Source organism: Cyprinus carpio, chromosome B20, assembly GCF_018340385.1.
Source record: "Cyprinus carpio isolate SPL01 chromosome B20, ASM1834038v1, whole genome shotgun sequence".
NCBI lineage: Eukaryota > Metazoa > Chordata > Actinopteri > Cypriniformes > Cyprinidae > Cyprinus > Cyprinus carpio.
The window spans coordinates 17,882,375-17,901,439 of record NC_056616.1 but is presented as its reverse complement, the minus strand read 5'-3'; the positions used below and the strand labels follow the sequence as shown (position 1 = coordinate 17,901,439).

General features: G+C 35.9%; 1 protein-coding gene across 2 annotated transcripts in view; it reads right to left on the bottom strand.

Moving 5' to 3' along the window:
* Positions 1-19,065, bottom strand: part of LOC109112652 (NHS-like protein 1) — an 87,583-nt gene that overhangs the window by 67,306 nt on the left and 1,212 nt on the right. The gene's annotated exons all lie outside the window — the stretch shown is intronic.

The following is a 19,065-nucleotide window of genomic DNA, read 5'->3' as shown; positions in this document are numbered from 1 at the left end:
ACACTCTTCCAGGCCAATTAAGACACGTTGTTATGTTGTTAGTGAATGCTTACAATAAACTCCCCCTCTGTGTCACACACACACAGACTCCCACAGAAGCCACAAAAAGAATGTAACAAATTTAAGGGATCTGTATAAAGCATATATATTTAAATGACATAAAGCTATAATCCACTCAAAAATGAAAATTCTGTCATCATTTCTGACACACTTTGTTGTTGAAAACCTTGTTTGACTTTCTGTCTGTTGTGCAGCACAGAATATTTTAAGAACTATTTCAGTGTATTTTTTTGTTCAGTGGTCATTAAAACGGTTTGGTTACCAATATTCTTTAATATATCGATTGAATTTAGGTTGTTTTTTTTTGGCGGTGGGAGGGATTCTATTAAATTCTATTTAAATTTAAAGGGGACATTTCAAAACTTTATTTAAAAATGCAAATTTAAAGAAAATAAGAGCAATGCATCTGTGCCATATGTAAATTGACACAAATGAAAACAAGGCTGTGAGGGATAGACACAGTCTGTTAAATGAGTTGCTGCAAAAATACATCTTCCTAAAAATTTCCGGTGAGCTTAAAATGAAAAGCATCATATTAATTAAAATGTTTGTTTTCACATTCTACTCCATTGATGCCCATTTAAAAGTAGCCTTGTAGTGACAGCAGTAAGCAGCCAAATTACAGCATATAAATAATTTCATTATTTGATATGAAATGTGTCTGTTTTTCCCCATTTGGCAGCTCTCATACCACAGCTCAACAAATGATATTAAAGATATATTTTATAAATTGTAAGATTTAGTACTTTATAACAGATAATATTTTAAGATTGTGAAGAGTGAATTTAAGACATTCTAATCATTTTTAGGGATCCACAGATCCCTTGTAAATTCAAATAAACTTGATTGAACAAAAAGCAGACATAAAATACTATTCACGGAAAAAATAAAGAAGGTATAAAGAAACATAAGTAAGCAAATGAGAGTATTAGAAGAAAAAAGAATAAGCAAGAGAAAGATATACAGCTTTCTCCTCTCAAGACTGACATTTAAATCAGACACTATAAAGGCTATCAAATTAGCTCCCTGTCAGAAGAAGACAAAGACTTCAGAAGCTCCGGACTAGGGTCCCAGCAGACCATAGATCCCCCAGAAACAGCAGCCATTCATGGGCTGATTAACCCCACTCATGCCCCTACTCTCCAGCTGCACACACTACCTTGATCCCAGAGGAGAGAGAAAGAGAGGGGCTGAAGCAGGCTAACTAGGGCCAGGCTAAAGGCTAGCCTCAGAGCAACTATGGTGATATTTATTTGATGTTTGTCCACTCAATAGAGGAGTGTGAATAAAAGATGAAGGGAGAGACACAGATGGAGGAAGGGGAGAGATGGCGGTGGGGGTGGGGTTTTCAGGGGAGATAAAAGTTAGAAGGTTTTTATGGACTAATAATTGTATTGTTTTATCAGTGTTGAGGAGAAATTTTCCAGAAGTTTTAGCACTTTTAAAAGGGTATGGTAGCAAGGAAAATTCTGCCATCATTTACTCATTCCAAACCTGTGTAGTACGAATGAAATTCAGATGTACTACATTTGCAAATTTGTTATTGTCATGTGACCTACAGCGTCACTTGACTGTCATTCATAAATCCTCTCACATGGCATCATGGGATAATAAAGTGTCCATCTGATGCACACTTCAGAATCTCACCAGAAGTATTTTATGAAAACTATAAATTCGGACATAGTAGGTTACTGTTTTTGCCTACTATATAGTATAAAGGCACGGTATAGTATATTCAGACGCAGGGATTGTGAGTAGTGTATTAACCTGGTAAGTTAGTTTTCCTTGCTAAGTAGCTTTCACAACACTAAAATACATATGAAGAGTCTGGTTCCAAAACACAATAAATGCCATTTAAAAAAAAAAAAATAGTTTCCGCCAAAATCGATATAGTATCTGGTTGGTTTTGAAAAGTCCATTTTTAATTTTACACAAAATACGATATCCGCCGAGTTATTCTGTCATGTTGTCTCCCTTTTTTTGTTTATTGCATTTTGGGAAAACAATAAAAAAAATTATACAAAATTTTTGAAAATCAAAATCTGGATTTAAATTTTTTATGTTATTATAACCTAAAGATGCTATGTGAAAGTTTGAAACAGAAAATAGTGTTTTTCATCTTGCCACTTTATTGATTAAGCAAACACATTTTTACTCAAATTAATAAAAATGGATTTATTGCGTTTGGAACCAAACTCTTCATATATTTCCATACACACATTATGCACATACAACGTAGGTCTATGTGTTTTCTAAAGTTCCCAGGGCAGAATTCCATACATAGACACAGGGGCTCAGGAGGAATCCTAAAGCGATTAAGCAGGTGAAAGACGAGACAAGTACCAATTCAAAGCAAAACAAGAGCCCCACCCAGAGAACCTGAACTCCCGCTCAAGGCAGCGACAGCAAACACTGATCAAATCCTTCTCCCAACGTCTGAAACACTCCCTGGTGGAGTTTGCATGTGGATTAAATTTGTCATGATTCACCTTTCAACTGCTGTTCTCAGGTCTGCCTGAGTGCTGGACTATATTAGAGGATACAAGAAAGGCAGATCTAATGTTTCCTGTGAAGTGTCCAGATTTCCTCAGTCTCTTGTTTCTTAATAATATGCTAGACATGACAGACTTTACACTGTGTGTGTGGTACGATTATGAATTGCTCTCTGAACCATGAATCACTACTAAGATAAACCTTGAGTGAATGTAATAGTGATATTGCTGTTTGTAATGGGTTTGACTTTTGATAAATAAAGTTAACGATTTCGGAAGTTAAATAACAATGGCTGACAACACACCCCTAATGCAATGCATGCATACAATGCTATAAAATAGGGTTGGGCGAGGCATTCAAAATATATATCTATATTTATATAATCCTCAGTGTCACATGAGTGGCGGCACAAATAAAATTAACGAACCAGAGTTTTGTGATTTAGGGCCCTATGATTCCCGCGATGTGGAAAACAGATGAAACTATGGAATCTAGTCATAAAAACCTAAAGGTCTTCACAGCAGCACGTCAAAATTATAGTTCGGTTTAACTTGAAGAAACTGTAAAATAAATATATTGCTTAATGTAATGTTACTACTACTACTAATAATAAAATTATTGAAACATTATTTTTATAGGAATTTTTACCAGAACAATGATTTACCAAAGTTACTTTTGCAGAAATAATTTACACACACAACACAGTATTTCATAGAAAAAACAAAATAAATAAAATAATAATAAATTATTGTTTTATATAAAATCAATTCATTAAAAATGCTTTTGATTATTAAAATTTAATAAAACCATTAAAATGGAATTCAGAAAATTAATGGAAAACAGAATTTGGTAAACATAGAACTGAATTTGAGAAAAAAAATATTAAAATGTAATTGATGATAAACTTTCTGTTAAATATTGTGTTTAATGCTTTCAATTAGTTGATTAAAAAAAGTAATGATTTATAAAATGATTAATAAAATTTCATTTAACCATTAAAACAGAAAATGAAAAAAAAAAAAAGAATTTCATAGGGCCCTAATGATTTATTTACTTGATTCACTGAAATTAAACTTTTGAAAATGATTCAGAATTCATAAAAATAAATCTAACTTATTTTACTATTGAATATTAAATCAGAGGGGTTATTTAGCAACATCGTCTTAAAGGAATTAATGGACAAATAAAATGTGCCACAAAATCATCCCAATATTAACAGATGTTGCTTACATTTATATTGTTGCCACAAAAATAATAAAACAAAATATTGTAAATATGCAATAAATTATCCAGCGATACTCTCATCTGCACCATATGTAATACAATACAGTAACTCAGTATATACAGAGTGGTACATTTTTAGGGGTCAAACATATGGGCAAAACGGTGATCAAACCCTAAAATAATTGTTCTCTCACAAGCAACTATGACCAACACATCACATTTTTCTGACCTGAGGCCAGATAAACTAACTACAAAGGAAAGCAACAAGATGCTTTTGTGTCCCGGTTATGTTTCATAAAGTATCAGTGCTCATCCACAGAGGAAGTGAGTTTGTGGGGGATTTTCCATGAGTGTGTGAGTGTCAAAGGTCCATCTCTCTACAGGATGAGATGCTATGCTACACAGACAAGTGTTTTATGAGGACGGATGAGGTCTGTTCTGTCTACTGAAGTACTGAGGAGAGTATCAGTACATCCCTCTGGTGTCTGGGAATCTGTCTCAAACAGCAGCAAACGATGATCTTTTCACTGTGGGAAATGAACAAATCCCTCTATGTTTGGGGAGGCAGATAAAGATGGATCAGATTTGCCCTGCAGCTGAGCATTTGTATGAATCATGTTCACAACATCATATCAAAAACTGAGCTATTGGTCAAAGCACATCAGAAGACTAGTCCAGTCCTTTTTGCTCTGCTATGGCAGTAAATAAAATCATCATTAATAAGGTGTAAACCAGCATTAGAAGACATACCAAATATAGCATATTTTTTGTTTGTTTGTCTGTATTCAATTTTTTTAATTGTTTTATTTAATTGTTTGTATTGCAATTTACATAAAAGATTAAATAAGTAATAATTTTCAGTATTCAGTATATTTTCCTTCAGATAGATAGATAGATTACCCACCTCTAGTGTGAAAGTCAATTGTTTTTGCTGTTGAAAATAAATTACATAATTGTCTCATGCCCAAATTCCTATCTACCCCTCAATGACAATACACACACAGCTGCTGCGTTGCAGACACACTGACCTAAAGACACACACACACACACACACACAGTCTCATACAAAGACAAGCAGGAGAGCGGGTATAACAGAGAAAACATACTTCTGTATTTTTAGCTCTGTCTCATCCCACAGGACTAAACCATGTCTGAAGAAAAAGTGCGAGCTCTCCAGCAGTGGTCAGTGCAAATATGCTGAACAGGCATAAATCTAAAACACATTTGACCACACACACACTTTTCAACACAAAGAGTGTTTGTTCAGAGGGGTCGAGGTGTGTGTGAAAAGGTGTTTTAATATAATTTTATTGCCAGTGCTTCCTGAAAAACATCCTGTTAGAATGTGACTTTGTAGGTGAACTGTGGTACATGTATGTCAGCATAGTTGAAGGAGGGCAACTAGTGTGTGTGTATTCAGTGCGTATATGCATGTTTAAAAAAGAAAAAGTGTGGAAAAGTAAATATAAGCCAGAAAGAAAGAAAGCAAGCTTTTTCCTATTGTTTGGTGATGGTCATCTTGTGTTGTTTTAAACACGAACCTGATCTTCTCTTAAAGGGATAGTTCACCCAAAAATGAAAATTCTGTCATTAAAGCTCCAGTATGTGACTTTTGTAATTGACCACAAGAGGGCGCATTTCCAACAATAACAAAGGCGAAGCTTGATGACGCTATAAAGCAGGTGACGATGGGAGATGTCGTTTTTAATGCGTTTTCACCATAGCAATGTATCTAAATTGGATAAACGAATCATGATCACGGATGAGGTAATTTATCGTTCGTTTTTGTATTACCTGTATATATGATCGTATTATTTTATGTCATCATAATTAATTAACTGCAAGGAACGTGAAATGTTATACTATATTATCCCATTACAACTTACAGCTATTTGTTAAATGATTTATTGGGTTAATGTTGTGCAGTGTTACGTGTTTATGGTTAATGCCAAAATAAATAATTGATTTGCTTACCTGTCTATCAATACACTCGCGAGAGCAGAGTCTCTGTCAAGTCCAAGATTTTCGCGCAGCTCTCTCCATCTCGTAAATGCCTGGCCGATATTTATCCTGGTTTTATTCCTCCGTTTGTCACACAGTCTGCGTGTATCCGAATATGTACGCTTACGTTTTACTGCCACTTCAATACTCGCCAAAGAGTTATCGTGATCCATAACAATGACAACCAAACCATACGCGCGGCTATAACATAACCACCACTTCCGAATTTGACCATGTGATATTCCGTGTGGTGGAACATCACATGGTCTACACCGGAAAAAAAGTATAGAGCGGACATTGCGTCACTGAGAGGCGACATATTTTTTCCGGGACGGCCAGTTATTTAAAATCGGAATTTCTCTGAAATAAAAAATCTTTGGAGACTTTTGAGATATTGTAAGTACACAACTGGAGGAAATATATCACACTGTGCAAGTTATTTTCGGAAATTTTATTACAAAATTCCTGCATATTGGAGCTTTAATTACTCACCCTAATGTCATTCCAAACCCATAAAAGCTTCATTCAACTTCGGATTATAAATGAAGATATTTTTTATGAAATCCGAGAGCTTTCTGACCCTGCATACAAAGCAATGCAACTGACATGTTCAAGGCCCAGAAAGGTAGTAAGGACATTTTTAAAATAGTCCATGTGACATCAGTGGTTAATCAGAAATTTTATGAAGCCAAGAGAATACTTTTTGTGCACAAAGAATACAAAAACAATGACTTTATTCAACAATTTCCTCTCTTCTGTGTCAGTCTTTGATGTGCATTCACAAGAAAATAAACAAAGAGAAGAAATTTGTGATTCTAAGATGAACGAAGGTCTTACAGGTTTAGAACAATGTGGGTGAATAATTAATGACAGAATTTTCATTTTCGGGTGAACTATCCCTTCAAAGTAAGCATGTGTAGACTGCTGTGACTATTGTGTTATTCCACAGTGGGACTCAAAGAGAGAGGTGAAATGAATCACTCTAACACACACACACTCCACAAAAAGTCTACACTCCATGAAGCTTCCTCCATTTGCTTCCAGACAGCTGTTCAAGTGTCAATAGCATATTGTCACTTTTTAAAGGGATAGTTCATTCAGAGCCCTGTAATTAATTACACAACATTGTTTTTTTTTCCAAACCCATTTGACTTACTTTCTTCTTTGGAAGACAATAATTAATTTTGGCCTATCAATTGAACATAATAAAAGTGAATGAAGACTGAGGCCCTCAAGCTTTGGAGTGACACAAAAGCACCATAAAAGTGACTTGTTTAATATTTTACAAGTCTTCTAAAGTCTTATTTCATTTTTTTGTGAAAAACTGAGTGAAATGTAATTTGTCACCTCTTTGGCTTGAGAGTACATGAGAGTTCCTGGGCAGAGTAGCTGTGAATGTTTTTAAAGAATCAATGAATCATTCTTTATTAATGAATCATTCTTTTGAGCCAGATCTTTTTCATCAATTACTCACATACTCATTTACTTCACAAAAACATTCTGATTTGTTCACAAATAACACTGATCTGGTCTTTGAGTTAAATTCACTGACTGGATCATCCAGTTGGCCAAAAAATTTTTTTGTTTATGTTCTGCAGAAGAAAGTCAGTCGTAAAGATTTGGAAGGACATTAGTCGGGTCTCATTAACCAGATCTTGTTAAATGTTACTGATGTGATGTCTCACATGGGAAAAGTCAATTAAAATATGAATTTGAACTGTTGAACTGCTCTCTGGTGAACTGTTCCTTTGCGAAATCGCAAAGCATTACTGTTGTAAGAGCATTTCACGGTGAATAAAACGTCCTGGGGTCTGTGTGGCATTTCCTTTGTACAGCCTGGTCACAGTGGGATGTGAGGCCCGGGTTTGACTACACGCCACACACACAGACATGAACACACACACCCCCTTAAAACTATGTAATCCAAGTCATGTGAAGAGTGAAGGAGAAAATTAAACCTAATAAGAGAGTTCAGAGAGGACACGAAGGAGCGAGAGGGGGTGAAGGGTTTTAAAAGTGACAAGGAAAGAAGAGAGGGGTTGGAGGGAGAGACTGAGTGACAGATGGGGCTGGAAAATCCATGTTTATTTTTACTAAGCGACGACAGCAGCTCACGAGCTATAACTCCAACACACAGAAGTTCAGACACAATGAGCTTTATGTTTGGTGAGAGGAGCCCAGCTCACCTGCTGAAGAGCATCACTTACCCACACAAAAGTAGACAAACAGACAGCGAAAGAGAGAGATAGATTCTATTTCAAACCTTAGTCAGCTTCCTACCTACACTCCATCATTTTATATATAATAGGTGCTACCATTGCAAAGGCAGCAGCAAAAACATGGCAAAATACTGTAGCTCATTTAAAATTTGGGGTGGCAATACAACAAATGTCCTCTGTGGATAAGGAAATACCAGAATGAGTTGTGTCTGGCCTAGATTAAAGAAAACTCTTTAAGATTGCAGTTAGAGGCAATAATAAATGTTTATTATACTGTATATACTGTAATTAGTACTGAAAACGATGCAAAAATTGTTATATCAAAAAATTAAATTAAATTAATTTAATTTAATTTAATTTATGCATTTAGCAGACGCTTTTATCCAAAGCGACTTACAGTGCATTCAGGCTATCAATTTTTACCTATCATGTGTTCCCGGGGAATCGAACCCCCAACCTTGCGCTTGTTAACGCAATGCTCTACCACTTGAGCTACAGGAGCACAAAAAAAAGATATCACACAATTATCTTTTGTGAATAGTCTTGAGTACCCTGAAAAGCACTTTAAAATCACAATGTAATGCGTTACATTGCATTACATTTATTAAAAGTGACAGTAAATTGATTTATAACAGTTTTAATTTCAAAATCTGAAAATTCTGCTTTGCCATTACAGGAATGAATTACATTTAAAAAAGAAAAAAAATGAAATGATAAAAAAGATATTAAAATTATATTTCACAACACTTAAACATTTAAAATTCTTACCAACCCCAATAGAAAGAAAGAAAGAAAGAAAGAAAGAAAGAAAGAAAGAAAGAAAGAAAGAAAGAAAGAAAGAAAGAAATACTGCTGACACCTGCTGTGTAGGAAACAACTGTACTCTTGTGCACTATATGTGTACTCTATGACTGAGTAATGTGTGTGTTTATGTGGTGCTGGGTGTACCATGCCATGCCCAACATCATTTCTCATGTGGCCACTTTGAGGTTCGTGTCCAAACAACATTCACAGAGGTGGAAACACTACAGAGCATTAAACCAGCACAAACACCACCCATAGCAGACCTAAGAACGTCCACTCCTGAACGTACTCCTCCAGCTAACAGCTCATGGGAGAGGCTCTCCAGTCTGGGAGGAACGTTAATGATCAGTCCTTTCAAACGGTCTGTACCTCTGAGAAGAGCACCTCTGACCTCAAACAAAAGGGAGGGTGTTTTTTATCCTAATCCAAAAACAGCCCAAATAGGCCTCATACTGACATGATTAAGACTGATGTGGAAAGCTTCTGTCACTGAAGCAGCAGAACTGACTAGTAAATGAGTCTCCAAGAGGGGAAGAGGATCAAGATATGAAGTCTATTTCTAGTCATGAGCACATGGACCAGATAAATGCCACCTGAACTACAATGTCTGGGACACTTGCAATAAAACAATCATGTATTTATACTGAGGCACAAAATGTGTCATAAATTGCTGCACATAAACTATATACATGATATATATACTTGAGACTGTCCCATAGACTGCCGAATAAATAACAGTGTCAAGGTCCATAAAAGGTATGAATGTCATCATCAGAATACTCCATCTGCCATCAGATGTGCAATCTGAGTTATATGAAGCGACGGGAATACTTTTTGTAAGCGAAGAAAACAAAAATAATGACTTTATTCAATAATTCCTTTGTCAACGGTCTCCTCTGTGTCTCTCATTATCACCGTATGCTGTGTATGCTCTTGAGTGTCATCCGCGCCACAAGGATGCGCTGTTTCTATGTGTATTTAGCTTTGATTTGAAATAAAGCAGTGCATCCTTGTGGCACGAATAACACAGAAGAGCATACACAGCATACTTTTATGGACCTTGACACTGTTATTTATTTGGCAATCTACGGGACAGTCTCAAGCCTCCAGGTTTTCATCCAAAATATCTTAAATTGTGTTCCGAAGAAAAAACAGAGCTTTTACGGGTTTGGAACGACATGGGGGTAAGTGATTAATGACAACATTTTCATTTTGGGATGGAGTATCCCTTTAAACAATATTATTATAAACATGAAACATATGCCATTTCCTATATTGTATTCATGGTTTCCAAAAATAGCACAGTTGAGTACATTTAGTTAATCTTAAGTTTATCTTAAGCAGTACTAAAGAATCATTTTTATTATATTAAGTACAAAATTACTGCACAAAAATAGACCACATTAAGTACATTGTGGAAGTGTATTTTTTTAACCTGGGTACACTGTAAAAAATGTAAAATGCTGTAAAATGCTAAAATAGATATAAGAAGACATTTTGGCAATTTTACAGTAAACACTGGAAGTAAAATATATATTCGCTAAAACTATTATTTTTAACCCTCATTCTGATCCTTTATCACAAACACTCAGTTTTAGTGCCATTATCATGATTGATTAGTATCACTGCCTGGGAAACAGATCCCTTATTATTCTACAGGTGACTATCATGAGATAATGCCACTGGAAAAGTACAGTTCTCACGGTTCATAATACAACCACAAAATATGAGGTATGATTATGCAACTTTGCCTCAATATTTCCCCCAGGTTGTTCTTAAAATCTGATTTCCATTCAGTTAAGATGTTTACACAATAGTCAATATTCATCTTCTAGTCATCTATCTTCTTTTCTACAATATGTCAAAGGGAGATTGAGCATAATACCTAAAGCCAGCACTTCCAAAAGCCATGTTAACACTCTCCAAATGCCTTATCATTGAAGTTACATCATGAAATCACACTCTGTCCAACTGTCCATTCATTCTTTATCATACAATTGACTATCACACAATAGATCACCATGAGAAAAACTGACTTGTTGCAGACCCAAAATTAGGGATTTTTTGAAAGCATTTTTTCAGATCCGATCTGATCCAGACAATTCTGAGTATCAGCCGAATCCGATCTGATACCAGCACAGCTTTTTTTAAATCAATGTAGAATTTCTATACTTCTTTATGTTGACCTGATCATCACTCTTGTGTGTGTTTAACACAATCTACTAAATATAGACAACTTCATTTTAATGAAAAATAACAAATGAAAAAATATATAATCATAATCTATGACAAAAATACTATTATAAACTAGGTTAGTGGATAATTTAGCAGCAAAAGTTATTCTAGAAAAAACATGAGTACACAATTTTATAAAATCTATATATTTAGTGAAATAACATTATTTAGTGAATAAGTGTAGGACTAAATCTGGCAAAATGTTACACACTGCTCTCTGTATTGTTGTAAAATACATTAATGAAACCAAGTAAACTATAAAATTAAAAGACATTTCTTTTAAATGTACAGCACAGTAATAAAGGCAGCAACATATATAGGAGTCCTATCTATCATATGTTCCTCCATTACTGTGCTATACATTAGACTATTAATAGCCTTATAGGACAGAACAAGAAACACTATAAATGACAGATGACAGACGCAGCGGAGAGAAGCGTTTACTTGAACTCAAATTTAACGACTTAAAAATTAGTCTGTACCTCACATTAAACTATGGAACGGCTTCAGAACACTTGGACTTTATATATATAGATCGGTCTCGTCTGACCGATACCCAATCCAGCAAAAAATGCCAGTATCGGAGCCGATACCGATACTAAGTATCGGATCGATGCATCCCTACCCAAAAGTAGGATCTTTCCATCTGTTTACCTTCCCTGGGCCCCCATATTCATGAATGTGTGGGCACACGCCAACATCTATGTGTGCACAAGCACATAGGTTGTTTGATCCGCTGCATTGAGCTCTGAAAACACAAAGGCTACTGGATTAGACCTGAGCACAAGGACAACACAGCTTTCATCGCTATCATCGCCATCATCATGAGCGTGTGATGGGACACAGCGGCCCTCTGCCCTGCCCCAGGGCTCCTCTGATGGAAAAACAAACCTGAGCCTACAGACAGAGCTTGGGCACGTGGGCCGGTGAAAGCACAAAGCAAACACACGTCATCCCGGATCCCATCAGGAGCGGCCACCGAGACAAACTAGAGAATCAAAGCTGTATGAACCATGAAGTAACAGACCTATTCACAAAGTCATGAGCAAATGTAGCTTTGAGATGAAAAGCACATGGCTTCTTCATGAATTTGGAATCCCATAGTGCCCGTAAATCCCTGTAACCAAGGATTTAACATAGTCTACAAACAGCTGAAGGTCCTCATAGCACGGTAATGCCACCAGTAATCCAGCTGGCTTTAGAATGGGAAATAAACTCCATAAACTGCACTGAACTCCATAAACATGGCATACAATACATCATTGGACTAATAAAGGCTTCAAAAGAGGAGAAAAGGTCAGTCAAGGCCAGATGAGCTGGATCGGGCACACTCGGACAGGAGAGGCTGGTGAGATCTGAAAGCGCAAGATCAAGTGGAACATCAAGGGCTCAAAAACAAAACACTGAATGAATGCACATGAATGGACCAGCCAATATATAAAAGGCAGGAACTTCAAGAGAGCTTCCAACCACAGAACAATAGTATGAATAAATGGCGTTGAAAAGCAGAGACAGAAAACAAAACATTGTCCAATGGATTTCGTGTTTCAGTCGTACACAAGAATGCCAACTGATGACATTTCTGAGATGGATGACATAACTTAGAAAAACACATACTTATCATTTAGATATCATTTGTTACATTGCTGTGTGTCACTTAGAGTTCAAGCAGACAAGACCATGGACTAGCCTCTAAACCAGGGGTCATTGTCCGCATGGCAGAACATCAAAGATTAAAGACTGACAGTCTGTCAATCCATCAAAACCTGTTACATAACCACATCTTTCATCCGTCTTACTCAACTTATTCTGTTCTTTGTGCAGCTTCACTCCTGCATGTGTGTGATTGTGAAAAAAATCTTCCCTCCGTCTTTAATCCATCTTACTAAACCTCCAGATGTCCAGAAGGCTGAACGTGACTGCATCTAACTGAGGGAAAACATGTAGTATTCTCACAGACACCAAAACACGACAGTACACACCTTAATAGTTCACAAAAAAACTATTACAGGTAGGATCATGCAACTTTGGCTCAATAATTCCCCTCGGGTTGATCTCAAAATCTATTTGGCATATGGTTAAAACATGCACACACAAAACAATTCACATAGTCCTCCAACAGTTTCCTTCTTCTAAACTTCATCTGAGATCAACTGAACCTATAGTGTCACCACTTTCATAATTACCAATCTCAATGTTTTCGCAAAAAATCATAGTATGTATACTGTATATATGTATACTGTTAGTGACATTACAGTGACTGCAAAACATATCAAATAAAAACAGATAAGCAGCTGTATATAGTTACATTCACAAAAGTCTTTAATATGGCATGCATATACTGCATCTCAAGTTTTTAAATTCACCCCCCTATTGGTAGGTGCAACAAAAAGGTCATTTTGGACCTTGGACCGGACCAAAACGGAGACTTTTGAAAACGTTGGGGTGGCTGCACACATTCGCTCTGCGTATCCTTGACGACCGTGTAAACAATAACATCATGCTCATTGTTGTACCCATAGATATGTATAGGTAGATTCCCCATTCGACCGCTCCAAGTTCGTAAACGCGTCTGCCCTCTGAATAATAGGGAATCTACCTATACATATCTGTGGTTGTACCTGCATGAATGGTCATGTGACATGCGTTTTTGGTTGTGTAGTGTGCAGCAGAAAACGCCAGTGTAGACGAAGATCATTTTCATTTTAAAACACTGTTTTTAAACGAAAACGCACTAGTGTAATGGAATATTGTCAGGCTTTTTTACCCTTTTTGGAATTCTGGGTACTCCGTGCTCTGGCTGCACCATACCTTGCCCTCTGGACATGCTTTACTAGCTGTGCCTGAACAGAGATACATTTTTGGAATGCTAGGTGGGGATGAACTAATAAAGCAATGTAGCAGGATTTGCTCTGTGGCTGTTTGCACACATTGGTTTTGAGCATTGCGCATTGAAGATGCTGTATCAGCCAGGCATCATCATCATCATCATCAAAAAAAAAAAAAAAAACACTGTAGATGTTTCATCAGTGTTGTAAATACTATCATGACACTAATGCGCTTTCCTAAGGCCACTCATACACATGTGAGAGGGCCTCATGCTGGGAAAAATGTCCCATTTAAAAGCAGAAAGAGTTAATCATACTTCACATGTCCAGGCCTGACGTTATCTGACTTTAATCCTCATGGCTTTTGCAAGCTTAAAATCCCAGCACTTATACGGGTAGATTTCCTGTTTCAAAGGGATGAGCAAACGAAGAAATGCAACTAAAACATTTTAAATGGACATCAGGCTTTGCAGGTTTAAGTTTACCGGCTGACTACTGTACTGCACTTTTCTGGACTGTTTTCTAAATCTCAAGCAAAAAAAAAATGATGAATTATGCACTGATGTTATGAATTCTGTAATAACAATGTGATTGTTTTCATATGATGACGATCTACACTATCTTCATATACTATAAATAAATAATTTTAAAATAAAACAACAAAAACAATAATTTTAAGTGATACCATGTAGAGTATGGAAAAATAGATTTTAATTTTGAGTTTGCTAAAGGTTACATTATACAGTTATATTATTATAAAGATTAACTTGAAGTGAGCATTAGATGATGGACAAATTAATCAAAACGTAAAAATAGAGGAAATGAGGAGCAAAATTAAATATCCAATACTGACAGCTAATAATAAAAATAATAATATGGCTCAATATCCAATATGATACTGTCAAAAAAAGCACTTTTTCTTACAATTCAGGGGGAAAAAAGTCAAAATCGCGAACTATAAACTCAGAATTCTGACTTTAATTCTCACAATTCTAAGTTTAAATCTTTCAATTCTGAGTTTACATCTTGCAGTTATTATTATTTTTTCTTCTAAAATCTGAGACTACTTTTGTTGTTGTTGCAAAAAATAAAAGGTAACTGCGATTTTTCATCTCACAATTCTAAATTTTTAACCTCTCAATTACAAGTTTATATCTTACAATTCAGACTTTTTTTTAAAACAGAGTCAGTAAAACTTTCTTCTAGTTATTACCACCATTAGTTTCAGGGAAAGTCTACAAATTAATGCAGATCAGAAAGAAACTAGTATGATGGGAATCATAATGTATAATGAAGTATAACAGGAATCAGTTCATTTGGTGGTCGGCTGACCAGGCTTTCGGGAATAGTTTGGCCCAACAGCTGATGTACATTTTAGGCTGTAAAAGTGAAATTCAATGAATGTAGGATGTAGGTACACTGAGTTTATGTGTGTGTGTGTGTGTGTGTGTGTGTCACCAGCCATTGCTGCATACATCAGGGGCTGAGGTCTGGTGGTCAGAGAATGAAAGAATAGTTTTGCTGTTTTCCCAAGCTGAATGCTCCGGAGGTCAAAGGTGACGATTTTCCCTGGGTCTGGCTTTGGATTTGGGTTGGACTTGGACCCAGAAATCCCTTCTGAGTCCATGCATACAAAACACACCAAACAAAGAGAGCAAACGCAAGAGAGAGAAGTAGAAAAAAGGTATTCCTGTTCACAAGGAATTATGACCCCTAAGCTGTGATTATTTTTATTACTTAACTAACAAAAATTCTCACAGAACATGAGCTTTAGCTGTTTATGTAAATGCACAAACACACTGACATTACAACCAGACGATAACGATAACAGCCACAGCTAAATGAGTCCTAATTAGACCTCTGAGGTTTGTAGTGTAAACATACACAATCAGAGAACACAGCAATCGCCTGATCTCTAAACACACTGGTGTGATCATTTACTTACTGATAAACTGTAAGATAGTGAACTAAAGCACTATTGTTTGTGTGATCAGCTCCACCCTTTCAGACCATCATATGCAAAACAAAGTCAAGCAGCAGACCTAGAAAAAGCCTGAGTGGAGCAAACACACGCATGCTAAAAATACCCAGAGAAGACGGACAGAAATTCCACAGCTCAGAAGGAGATTGTGTGTGTTTGTATGTGCTTGGAAACTCACAGTGTTACAGTAATAAAACAATGCATTATTACTCTAACAGAATTGCATCATCCAAAGAAGGCTGCACGTGCAAAAACATACTGAAGGTAAAATGTCACCATGAAGGTCCACCCCTAACCCCACTCCTAAATCTAACTCTAATGGAATGTAAGCTGAACATTAAAAAAAATTTCTACAATGAGATTGTATGCATTCATAAATATTCTCAAACAGTTCACCAAATTGTAAAACGTTTAAGATTGCCATGAGTCTGTCTTAAGTCATTCATCCTGTCTATTGTTATTGTGTATTGTCTTAAGGGCAGGACATCCAAAGAAGAGCTCTCCCTGTGGGAACCTTTATTCACCTTCACTGGCGACTCGTGTTATTTGCAGCATTTGCAGTACCACTGAACACAACCCTCTCCTATTAGACAGTGGATGGTAACATACCAGTTTACACTATACATATATACAATATTAATTAAGCACATGTACTAACTTAGAGGACCTCAGATGATGCTAACCCAGAGACAACATACAGAACCACCACATTTTGCTATAAGTTTGATTGCATAATTGCTGTTAATAGTGTTAATCGTCTGTTTGTTTATATCTTTTATTGATTTTTCCGAACATTTCTGCCGTATGTACATAAACTGACAGTCATCACTGATAAGCTACTACTAAATATTGTAGAAACTTAATTTTCTGTAAAGTTGCTTTGCAATGATTTGTATCGTAAAAAGCGCTATACAAATAAACTTGAATTGAATTGAATACTTACTATATGGTTAGTTTTAGGATTAGGGTTTGGCGTAGGGTTACTTGCATGCAATTATGCATAATTAATTGTTATTATAATAGTACGTACACGTAACGTGTAACAAGGACACATTAAAATAAAGTGTTACTGTATAACTTATATAAAACCTGTTACAGCCAAAAATAAATAAATAAATTGAGCAAAATGGCCAGTTTGTTCATGTATATTGCACTTCTTTGTGAATATATACACTACCGTTCAAAAGTTTGAACTTGGGAAGATTTATGTTTCTGAAGAAAAATGTTATGCTCTGGCTGCATTTATTTGCTTAAAACAGCAATATTGTGAAATGTAATATATATATATATATATATATATATATATATATATATATATATATATATATATATATATATATTATTATTATTTAGAGCCCGACCGATATATCGGCCGGCCGATATTATCGGCCGATATGAGCTAATTGCATTTAAATCGGCATCGGCGTTTATAACGGCCGATGAAACATGAGAAACAAGAGTCTCATGCTTCACTCATGTTATGAGTGTTGCATAGTTTGCCCACCAGAGGGAGCTCTGCAACTCCCCAGTTGACAACAGCGCCAGAAATCCACTACAGAAGAAAGCTATCAGCCGAGCCATGGAGATGTACTCTTTTGACGGTGAGTCTGTCATTCGTCATGTGAAATGATTGTAGATTTAGTTCATACACTGTATATAAAAACAGTGTGGTAGTTCTAGCTAACGGTCCTATCATTATCACTTCTAAATATTCTGTAACATCACTTACAGCCGCTAATGCATTGCTGTATTAGATTAGCCACAAAGCTAATACCATGTTTATCAGTGGAAGAGCGCGAACGTTAATAAGAGGTCAAACTATAACGTTAGCGTTTAACTTATTCTAAATATATCTGCAGTGTTTCCCACATAATGACCGCGTAACTGTGGCAGGGGGGCGCGTGTAGTCAATGACTAGAAGTTATGTACAGCGTGCCTCGAAAAAACAACAACTGTTACGTTATTCTAACGCTAACATAGCTTCCTTTTTAGCAGGCCCCTTAAATGCTTGCTATTAACTTGTTTGAAGGTGGTTCTTCTCAAAATTGACAGCGGTTTACGTTAACGTTAACCATTCAACTTCGAATTGATTCCGTAATCTTCCGGTAACAGTAGGCTAACTTTACGTTCGCCAGCGCATGACGATGTTTTGATTCAGACTGCACAAAGAGAAGAGGAGAAGATATACGGGTCCGTTGTGAATGTGTCTGTGAGAGCAAATATAGTGTAGTTACAGTAACTACAGTAGGTGCGTCAGAAATGATTAAACCAGAGGGGACATGTAAATAAATGTGAGCTGAACAAGCGCTTTTTTTTCTTCTTTTTTACAGATTGTTTCAAAGCAGCTTCACAGACATAACAGGAAAATGTCGTAATAATATAGTTAAATATAAGTAGGTAATAGGTAATACCTATTGCTTGACAAATAAAAAATATATATATATATTTCTCTATATTTCTCAATTTTGCCTATGTAGGAGATCCCTGTTTATTAATTATTATAATTCTAATGATGACATGAGTAATGATACATGGTGATATTATAAATACACATGCTTATTCTTTCTCTGTCTCTCTTTCTGCCCTACAGATGGCTGAAAAAGGTGAACGCTGTAGCAGCAAAGTGTGGGACTACTTCTGCAAAGATTCCTCTAATGCAGTGTACTTTTGATCATTAAAAAATATATACTTTTGATGTGCAATTGTTTAGTCATTGAGACTGTAATCTAAGGCTTTTTTTAACATAATCCCTTCTGGAAAATGGTTTAAACAGCCCACATACATAGAAAAGGCAGATATTTTGCTATTGAATGTTGTGTAAGTGTAGTTTATAGGAAATGGGTCTAATATCCAGTTTATTTTCAAAATCAAAATATCGGCTTATAAATCGGCTCTTTTCGAGTTAATATCGGCATCGGCATCGGCCCACAAAAATCCATATCGGTCGGGCTCTATTATTATTATTATTATTATTATTATTATTATTATTTAAAACTGAATTTTCAGCATCGATACTCATCTTCAGTGTTATGATCCTTCAGAAATCATTCTAATATGCTTATTTGGTGCTCAAGGCATTTCTTATTATTATCAATGTTAAAAACAGTTGTTCTGCTTATTATTTTTCTTTTTCTGGATACTTTGATGGATAGAAAGCTCAGAAGAACAAAATGTATTTGACATATAAATCTTTTGTAACATTGTTATTACTGTCCTTACC